The sequence below is a fragment of the Dendropsophus ebraccatus genome, chromosome 3 (assembly GCF_027789765.1).
Source record: "Dendropsophus ebraccatus isolate aDenEbr1 chromosome 3, aDenEbr1.pat, whole genome shotgun sequence".
Lineage (NCBI taxonomy): Eukaryota > Metazoa > Chordata > Amphibia > Anura > Hylidae > Dendropsophus > Dendropsophus ebraccatus.
The window spans coordinates 33,925,540-33,936,725 of record NC_091456.1 but is presented as its reverse complement, the minus strand read 5'-3'; the positions used below and the strand labels follow the sequence as shown (position 1 = coordinate 33,936,725).

The following is an 11,186-nucleotide window of genomic DNA, read 5'->3' as shown; positions in this document are numbered from 1 at the left end:
ATATAGCCGTGTATACTATCTAGGTACAGTATATAGCTGTGTATACTATCTAGGTATAGTATATAGCCATGTATACTCTGTAGGTACAGTATATAGCTGTGTATACTCTGTAGGTACAGTATATAGCCATGTACAATATCTAGGTACAGTATATAGCCATGTATACTCTGTAGGTACAGTATATAGCCGTGTATACTCTCTAGGTACAGTATATAGCCGTGTATACCCTCTAGGTACAGTATATAGCCGTGTATACTCTCTAGGTACAGTATATAGCCGTGTATACTCTCTAGGTACAGTATATAGCCGTGTATACCCTCTAGGTACAGTATATAGCCGTGTATACTCTCTAGGTATAGTATATAGCCGTGTATACTATCTAGGTACAGTTTGACTAGAGAATGAGTGCCCAGTCCTGAAAAGCCTCCCAGGTCTCATCCCACTAGGGCTCCGCCCACCTCCTTTCCTCCCTCTCTATTGGTCATTCCTCCGGGATGGGCGTGTCTGGGCGTGGCTAGAAGAGCGGAGACAGAAGCATCGTTCTGGTTCTCTGTCAGTTCCCGACGTGCAGAGCAGCAGAGAGGAGGCTGTGGCGGAGCAGCTGCTGCATGGGCGCAGATTCTTCCGGCTCATCCATCAATCTCTGCACGATCGGTCTGTTCCTTCCCTGTATCACCCTCTGTGCATGGTGGGAACCCGGCACAACCCCCTCCCCACAAGCCTGAATGTGTCGAGGATTTAAGCTGCTGCCAGACATCTAAGAGGGCATCTAACCCACTCAGGAGAGGATTAAGTGGATGTTGCCTGGTGCATCTTCTCCCTCTTCCCCTGCAGCAGCAGCACTGGTCACAGCACATTTTGCACTTCTCTCGGTAATATTTATTATCTGCAGCAAAAGGCTTGAGTGGCTGTGGGTCCCCCTGTCTGCAGACATCTCACTCCTCCTGTCCTCTTCTCTGTGGAGTTTACAAGAATGATGATAACAAAGACATTTTCCTTTCTTGCCTGTTAATATTTAAATTCATTTTTTTGTATGTATTGTTTTCCTGATTTTCTGCTGTCATCGTGATATGAAAACGCTGCCCCTGAGGCTGGGAAAGAAATTGAATTTTCACTGCTAAGAAGAAGAGGAAGAAGAGGAAAAAAAAATCAAGATTAATAAGACACAGAGGCTTCTCAGATCCCTGCTCTGCCAAGATTTGGAGGGTTTCCTCTGTCTTCTGTAAAGATCACTTGTACTGCTATTTTTTCTTCTGTCCTGGAACATATTATTATTATAATTATTATTGTTATTATTATTTATGGTTTATTGGATGGTTTATGGGATTACTGCTCCTAACTTCAAGTCAATGCAAAAACACTACAGGACACTTAAGAAAATTGACAGAATTTCCTTCCCACTCTTTGTATACTGATTCCCCATCCCAAGGCTTTTTTTTTATTTTTCTCTTTTTTTTTTACCACTGGAAGATTAAAGGAATATTTCCGGAAGACCTTATGGCTTGGATTGAGTTTTAAAGAGTCCTGCAAAGACTTTTAATTTTTTTTTTTTCTTTTTTCCTGGATCAAAGGCGGCAAAGCGGGGAATAAAGGGAGATTTATGGTAAATATTTTCAGGTTAAAAATGCAAAATATTTGACAATTTTGGATTTGCAGGGTATGTACCAGAGCAGATGGTAGCTTTTCCTCCCAGCTATCCTCTTTCTTGTGAATGCTGGTTTAAACTAGTTACTTTATCTTAATCGTCACCCATCTGTGTAGAATTAATAGAAACATCTTATTCTGTTCAACTGTGAGCTTCGCTTTATGACATACAATGTCTTGTTTTATAGTAATAATCATTTATGATCTGGGAATATTTTAGGACTGTGTTAGTGAGGACCTGCTCCTGCAGATAAGACTAAGAGGGTTGTGCACTTTGTTCCAGCACTTCTGTAGTCAGCAGAATTATGGTCCTGTACACCTGGTAGACCCTACATATGGACAATGGTAGTGTTATGACTTGGCAGAAGTAGGTTTGCACCATATATATAAATATCTACATATGGACAATGATAGTTATGACTTAGAAGAAGTTTGCACCATATACATAAATATCTACATATGGACAATTGTAGTGTTATGACTTGGCAGAAGTAAGTTTGCACCATATACATAAATATCTTCATATGGACAATGGTAGTTATGACTTGGCAGAAGTACATTTGCACCATATACATAAATATCTACATATGGCCAATGGTAGTTATGACTTGTTAGAAGTAAGTTTGCACCATATACATAAATATCTACATATGGACAATGGTAGTTATGACTTGTTAGAAGTAAGTTTGCACCATATACATATTTACATATGGCCAATGGTAGTTATGAATTGTTAGAAGTTTGCACCATATACATAAATATCTACATATGGACAATGGTAGTTTTCTAGAATAGGCTTATCTTAAAAACCTGCATCTATTATGCCAAAGCTGAATAGCCCTCTGTGCCACTAAGATGGTAGGGTCATTAGGCCTTTGTCCCATAGGATTTATAGCTGGGGATTCACTATTTTCTTATTCTATAGAACAGAAAAATGTAAATATTTGCAAGTAAAAGGCCACAGTGTTGTATATCATCACATGCCTGTCAGCTTCTTGAAGCAAGTTAATGTCCTAAGTTAAGATGACTTAGTTTCCGTCTCACAAGACAACCCAGTCAGACAGTATTTTTCCTGTATGACTAAGGAGGTATGTCTAGCCTTAAATGAGAATTGATCTTCCATTGTCTTTTTTTTTTTATTATTATGTTAGCATTTGTATTGTTCTCCTGTGTGCACTATGGAGCCAATATAAATAGGGAATCCTATAAGTCAGGGAAATGGGATGGAAATAAAACATTGCAGATAGTAGGAAAGGGGATTAGCTAGTATTTGTCTGAGCCACAAGGGTGAAGGGCAGAATAAATGTCATGTGAAATAGTGGCGGAGTAGATGACCCTTGTGCTGGATTTATCACATGCTTGTACAGTATATAAAACAGAATTTCCGGGTTGTGTTTTGGTTCCTTTGGTTGGTTTTGATAGTAGTCAGTGTTATTGTACTATACTATATATAGTGATAGTGTGTGTGTGTGTGTGTGTGTGTGTGTGTATATGTATGTATACATATATATATATATATATATATATATATATATATATATATATATATATAATATTTCTTTAATTTTTTTATTTATTTATTTATTTATTTATTTTTTCTTTTACATTTTCTCCTTCAGGCAAGTGGATAATTTAATGGACAACTCCAGCAATTTTTTTTTTCTTCAACTTAACTGATGTCTGAAAGTTCCAGAGATTTCTAAATTTACTTCCATTTAATAAATCTTCTAGTACTTATCAGCTGCTGCATGTCCTGCATATCTATGTGTATGTCTATGACGTATAGCAGCTGGAAGTACTGGAAGACTTGAGATTTTTTTTTTAATAGAAGTAAATTACAAATCTCTGGCACTTTTTGACTCCAATCAATTTTTAAGATTTTTTTTTTCTGCTGGAGTTGCCCTTTAAGTTGTATTACTCAGATAATGTCAATATTCATTGTGACTCTTCCTTCCTGTAATCTGATGCTTCCATTTATAGTGTATATATTGAAATAATGCAATTTATTACCTCTTATCGCTCCAAAAAAGACATTGTATATCACCAGTCTGTCTCCATCTGTATCCATATTACATAAGTGCCAAACCCCTAGATCAGGGATGGGGAACCCTCCGTCCTCCAGCTGTTGCAAGACTACAATTCCCATCATGCCTGGACAACCAAAGCTTTAGCTTTGGCTGTCCAGGCATGATGGGAATTGTAGTTCTGCAACAGCTAGAGGGCCGAAGGTTCCCCATCCTTGCCCTAGATGATCACTGTGTACATGAATTCTGTTCTTCCTTCATAGCTGGCACAGCAATTGGAAGCAATGTAATCTTCAATGCCCTTCCCACCTGTTGAGAGTAGTAAAAAAGAACTTTAGTATCCTGACATAAGGCTAGGAAGTTGGTTTATGGGTGATGGGGACAGTCTTTTAAGACCTGTGAATCTATAAAACAAATGGAATGGGTTTATAGTTGGCCTTGACCTTGGTTAGAAGGAAATGGAGTGTGAGTAGACTTGCCCTTTAAGAGATGTCATTGTCCCAGCTGTGACGAAACTCCTAAAATTCCAGAATTTTTCTTTACACTATATCAGGGCATTGTAATAGGACAATATACATGAGGGGGTCACTAGTTGATGATCAGGCGATGGCTATGTTCCACAATGACTTCTTTAGGACGTTTTTGATAATGACGGCCATTATTAATGATCATGATCATTGATTACGCTCATCAAATGTTTGTTTTTCACCTAAAAAGAAGTTGTGGGAATATAGCCAGCGGCTGTAATTTATAGTTGTAGCTGGCTATAGTGAAAAGATTATTTCTACTGAGGTTTTTTTATGGTAATTTTTTATGATTTAGATTAGGCTGGGTTCACACTGCGTTTTTGCAATCCGTTTTTTGCAAAAATGCAGTGTGAACCTAGCCTTATTTTATACCAAGGGTAGGGAACATTGGCTCTCCAGCTGTTGCAAAACTACAACTCCCATCATGCCTGGACAGCCAAAGCTAACAGCTGGAGAGCCAACGTTCCCTACCCCTGGTATAGAATAATCTAAACGTTAATCAACGTTAATCAATAATCAACGTTCCCTACCACTGCTCTTTATCACTTGTCTACATCAGTAAACAAATATGGGCCCATGTCTTAGGGCCGTATTACACGGAACAATTATCGTTTGAAAAATCGTTAAATCGTTCGGATTTGAACGATCGTTTAGTGTAATAGCAGACCGATTAAACGACCAATGAGAAATCGTTGGTCGTTTATTAGAATTTGGACCTATTTTTATCTTGAATCGTTTGCAAATTGTTCGCATGTAATAAGACGTCGTTCGGTCGTTCCTGTGGCCGCCGTAACGGTCCTTTGAGTTCGTTAATCGTTGATCATAGAAAATTCGCTTCATGTAATAGTACCCTTAGGCCGGGTTCGCAGGTAGTATTTTTAGCCAAAACCAGGGTGGTACTGACAGAATAAGGCTATGTTCCCACAATGTAAAAATAAGGTCAAGTAATGATCATGATGGGTAATAATGACCATTGTTTTGGGACCACTCCAGGTTTTGGCTGAAAATACTGATCACCATATCATGTGTGAACCTGGTTCAACTCATTATCTGGATGTTGGTCTGAACTTTCTGTTTATATGCTAATATAATGTCCCTTATGAAAACCATATGAACCTTATGAAGTTTCCATGGATTCCGTCGCTCGTCTCTGATCGCGGCGGCACGCATTTCTGCCCGTCCCATATATTCCTTTCTATCGTCAGGCGAATTCTGCTCTCCGACGAAAGAATTGACTTGTCAATTCTTACAGTGGGCAGAGGAATCCATCTGTTCATAGAATGGAGTCTATGTTCCGACGGAACTTAGCGCAGATTCCTCAGTGTGAACCCACCGTTATGGTATGTTCACACAACATATGTTTTGTATATATCACGAGGTTTATACAAAACATACATTGTATGTGAATGAATGGAATACCAACCAGAGCGTATACTATGGGGGAGATTTATGAAATGGTGGAAATATACACCTGGTGTAAACTGCCCACAGCAACCAATCACAGCTCCTCTTATATTTATCAGAGCTGAAAGCTGAGCTGTGATTGGTTGCTGTGGGCAGTTTACACCAGGTGTATATTTACACCCTTTCATAAATCTCCCCCATAGTATACACTCTGGCTGGGATTCCATCCGGCCGCACAAAAAACGGACATGTCAGTGTTCTGCGTCCGTTATTCATTGAATAGAGAACATGTCAGTTCACACAATGGAGCATGCGGCTCCGGCCGCACGCTCCATTGTGTGCAGCAGTGAATTGGGATGCGGCCACACACGGATGCGCCCGCATCCGAATTCACCAGAAATGAAGATCATCTGGCTGGTACTGCAGTACCACCCGGGATGATCTTCAGTAACACTGGCTGTTCTGTTACCCTCCCAGGTCACAGAACGGCCGGTGTTATATGTAGTGTGAACCCGGCCTTAGGATGCGTTCACACTGAGGAATAGGCTAGGAATTAAAGAGGAATCCGCTCTTAATTTCCGCTTGAAATTCCTCTCATAAACCATGGCCATTATTTGTGTCCGTCATTATCAATAGACGGCCAGTTATCCCTATTAATTCCCAATAAATGGTGGTCAGAACGGGAATATTTGTACATATAAGTGTTTTCATAGGAAAACCCAGAGTTCTAGTTTAGGGTTGTACTTGGTTGCTTTTATAGGTGTTTACGTTTTTATAAGCGACCTCTGTATCCAGTCTAATAGATGTCTGTCTGTTCGGCTAATATGTACCATGATGGGTTTAGTTTGTGTTTGTTTAGCTGTAGATTTAATGGGAAGCGTCAGATTAGCCGGCATCTTGATGAGCAAGCCTCGCAGATGGGTCATTCCTTCTTTTGTCTGTCCTCGTTTTGCTTATGAAGGTAGACACAATAAAACTCTGTTCTGCCTTTCAACCTCTAAACAGATAACAAGGCAGAGAGGAAATGAAAGGGCTTAATGGCATATGGCCTAGTAACCATTTACAAACAAGTGCAGGCTGAAAACCCTGGGAGACTAGATCTGAATTAACTCTTGAAAAAATAAAGAGTCTAAAAGTAAACAGCTATAGGGGATTTATAGAATGTATATTGAATTTCTTCTGGATACACAGCCTGACTAAATGTTTATACTGTGAAATGTGTATTTGCTCAGCACTATCTCCTACGATGGTATTACTGTCCTGAGTAACATAACATTGGAGATGTAAAGTTGCACTAAACAGCAATTTAAATCTAAAGTGCAACGTTTTATAATGCAGGGGAACCACCCCCAGTATACAGAGAATACTCTATATATGAATGGCATGCAGGTGTTGCCTTGCATGAAATCTAATCTAACAGGGATACATCTTTATGAAGTGTATATATTCGTCCTGCGCTTAGTTGCTTTTCATTGTGGTATTGCAGTTTTATCCTGAATTCCTAAAATATACCAGGTCTAAAAAGTTTTAATGAAACTTGCACTAAGTCAGTTTCATATAAGCATGATGGGAAGGATGTAGGGTACTTAAAGGGGAACTCCAGTAATTTTTTTTTTAAATAAACTGGTGTCAGATTTGTAATTTACTTCTAATTAAAAATCTCAAGTCTTCCAGTACTTATCAGCTGCTGTATGTCCTGCAGGAAGTGGTGTATTTTCTCCTACTCTCTCTCTCTGCTACCTCTGTTTGTGACAGGAACTGTCCAAGGCAGGAAAAGTTTTCTATGGGGATTTGCTCTTGTTGTGGACAGTTCCTGACACGGACAGAGGTTGCAGCAGAGAGCAGACTGTGTCAGAGTGGAAAGAATACACCACTTCCTGCATGACATACAGCAGCTAATAAGTACTGGAAGACTTGAGATTTTTAAATAGAATTACAAATCTGTATAACTTTCTGACACCAGTTAATTTGAAAGGGGGGAAAAAATCGCCAGAGTTCCCCTTTAATTTGAGATTATAGTTTATAGAGGCTTTATTACATGGGGCAAGTAAAGGCCAAATAGGTGATATTAACTTTCATAATAAGCCCAACAATTAGTGAACTACTTTATCAGCGGTCATATTAGGGACGGTCCTGTCCCTCTTAAAGGTAATATAAGGGATAAGCAACTATATGTAAAGGATATCAGATTATAGACAGCAATAGAAGAAATGCATGTATACACATAAAAAATAGACCTTTATAAGGCCAGTTTTAGACAGTGTTGGCCTTGTTCACACATGTTTAAATGCTACAATATTGCATAGCTGAAGCTTGTTTTACATTATTTATTCATTATGTCCCATGAAAACGGAATGTACAACATACCGGGGGAGATTTATTAAACATGGTGTAAAGTGAAACTGGCTCAGTTGCCCCTAGCAACCAATCAGATTCCACCTTTCATTTTCCAAAGAGTCTGTGAGGAATGAAAGGTGGAATCTGATTGGTTGTTAGTGGCAACTGAGCCAGTTTCACTTTACACCATGTTTGATAAATCTCCCCCATCATGTTTAACAGTGAAGAATAGTACACACTAGGAAACTACATAAGAAATACAATTTTGTGTGTAAAAAAAAAAAAAGCTGACACTATGGCCTCATTCACACGTTAAGTAATCTTCCAGGACTGTATAATATGTCCACAATCTTTTTCCGCAATAATAATCTTTGTCCGAGTTAAAGGGGAACTCTGTACGAATTTTTTTTTATTTCAAATAAGCTGGTGTCAGAAAGTTATTTAGATTTGTAATTTACTTCTATTTAAAATTCTTAAGTCTTTTAGTACTTATCAGCTGCTGTATGTCCTGCGGGAAGTCGTGTATTCTGACACAGTGCTCTCTGCTGCCACCTCTGCCCCTGTCAGGAACTGTCTAAAGCAGAAAACAGGTTGTCTATGGCTCTCTGGACAGTTCCTGAAACTGACAGAGGTGGCAGCAGAGAGCAATGTGCTAAGATGGGAAAGAATACACCACCTCCTGCAGGACATACAGCAGCTGATAAGTACTGGAAGACTTGAGATTTTTTTAATAGATCTATCTATTTTACTTTCTGACACCAGTTTATTCAAATTTTCTGCCAGTATACATGTATCATCATGTTCAGACCACTGAGCGATGGGGGCGTAGATTTATAAGAAATGAAGGAAACAGATTTGTAGATGGGGAATAATCTAATATTTGCAGCTTGATTCTCTTGTTTTTACATGAACATGGTTGACCTCTAGATCAGGAGTGTGATGATGTGGAAATGAGTGCCCTAGGCCGGTACTTCAGGTGTGTTCGCTGAGAGGACCCAGCACACTATTTTAATAGGAAAAGCAATTTGGAGTTTTTTTTATCATTAGTGAAGTGGAGTCTATCAAGGATAAAGAGATTTCTACAAGAGTAAGCCAGTCCTTGTGACCGAGCGGGTTACAATCATCATATTTGGTTAGATTATGCAGATTAATGGGGCGTTTGTTGACTATACAGTAGTACAGGGTATGCCAGTTGTTCATTGAGATACTTGTTTACTTGCAAGGAGTGTCTGTAACTGGTTTTCTGTATGGAGGAAAAGGCAACAAACTTAGTGTTAGCACATCTATCATAGTTATTGATGGATGTATTAACCTTTGTTTATGTACTGCATGCAGCGGAATTGTAGATGAAATGATTCCTTCTATTTCACTTAAATCCAGCATGGACCTGTATTAAAGGGAACCTACAGGGGGGACAGACCTTCTTACGGCCCTTTAACAGGAGACATTTATGGGCTGAGCAAGTGGCCTGTTAAAGGAGAAGTCCGGCAAAATTTTTTATTAAAGTATTGTATTGTCCCCCAAAACTTATACAAATTACCAATATAGACTTATTACAGGAAATGCACATAAAGTGCTTTTTTCCTGCACTTACTACTAAATCAAGGCTTCGCTACCCAGTTAAAATGATTATGTCACTTCCTGGATAACATGGTGATATCACTTCTTGGATAACATGGTGATGTCACTTCCTGGATAACATGGTGATGTCACGACCCGACTCCCAGAGCTGTGCGGGCTGTGGCTGCTGGAGAGGATGATGGCAGAGAGATGCTCAGTGTCCCTCCAGTGTCCTGTGTCCCTCAGTGTCCCCCTGCCATCATCCTCCCCAGCAGCCACAGCCCGCACAGCTCTGGGAGTCGGGTCGTGACATCACCATGTTATCCAGGAAGTGACATCACCATTTTATCCAGGAACTGAAGCTTTGATGCAGTAGTAAGTGCAGGGAAAAAAGCACTTTATAAACATTTCCCATAATAAGTGTATATTGGGGATTTGTATAACTTCTGGGGGGACAATACAATACTTAAATAAAAATTTTCACCGGACTTCTCCTTTAGGCATACGACTGGACATTGGGGGGAGGCTAAAAATTATAGGCCCAAACTGCCTGAAGCCCAAACTGACTTTTTTTCCCCCCTATATTAACCAATCACAGTTTAGGTTTAAAATCTGTTAAAGTGAGCTGTGATTGGTTGGGCCATTTAGGCTTTGTTTGGGCCTTTGTTTGCCAGAATATTTCCCTATGTTCCAGTCTGACCCAGTGCTCTCTGCTGCCACCTCTGTCCGTGACAGGAACTGTCCAGAGTAGTAGCAAATCCCTATAGACCAGTGCTTCTCAATTCCAGTCCTCAGGCCTCACCAACAGGTCATGTTTTGAGCATTTCCTTAGTATTTCACAGGTGATATAATTATACTCAGTGCATCAGATATTCTCACAGGCGTTCTTTGTAAGGGAAATCCTCAAAACATGACCTGTTGGTGATGCCTGAGGACTGGAATTGAGAAGCGCTGCTATAGAAAACCTGAGAATTCCCGTCACGGACTGAGGTGGCAGACCGAAAACAACACTTCCTGCTGGACATACAGCAGCTGATAAGTACTGGAAGGTTTGAGATTTTTCAATAGAAGTAATTTACAAATCTGTATAACTTTCTGACACCAGTTAATTTGAAAACAATTTTTTTCCCGTCAGAGTACCCCTTTAGCTGCAGCCTTGTACATTATTACAGACATACACATTATGATTCAGATGACAGCCAACCTCCCCAAATCTCTGATAAACATTCTCATTCATGTTGACCTTGCATGAATGGCGATTCAGTAGGGAGATTGAACTAACGGCTACCTAACCACTGGCACTACTTATTTTGACATGAGATAATTCATAATTTACCTTCAGGTAGTTATACTTTGTGTTTGCAATGAAAAGCAATAACATTGGTAACCATTCTTAAAGGGAACCTGTCATCAAGACAATGCTATCGAATCTATCACCATAATGTTATAGAGCAGGCAGAGCTGAGCAGATAGATATACAGTATAACTAAGTGGGAAAAGATTCAGTATAACTTGTAAAATGTTGATGGAAATCCCTGCTCATTTTGTGATAAGGAGTCCAGTGGGCGGGGTCATTCAATGGACTGGACTCTTTAGCGTAGAGATTTCAATCAATATATTACAAGTTTTACTGAATCTTTTCCCACAAAGTTATATATCAATCTGCTCAGCTCCTTCTGCTCTACAACAT

At 39.5% G+C, this 11,186-nt stretch overlaps 1 protein-coding gene across 1 annotated transcript in view; it reads left to right on the top strand.

Annotated features, from left to right (window-relative positions):
• The first annotated feature begins 576 nt into the window (after positions 1-576).
• FAM222A (family with sequence similarity 222 member A) overlaps positions 577-11,186 on the top strand; it is an 84,436-nt gene continuing 73,826 nt past the window's right edge. Inside the window, exon 1 of the mRNA XM_069961360.1 lies at positions 577-1,603. The gene's annotated coding sequence lies outside the window, so the exon portion shown is untranslated. The remainder of the gene's footprint in view (positions 1,604-11,186) is intronic.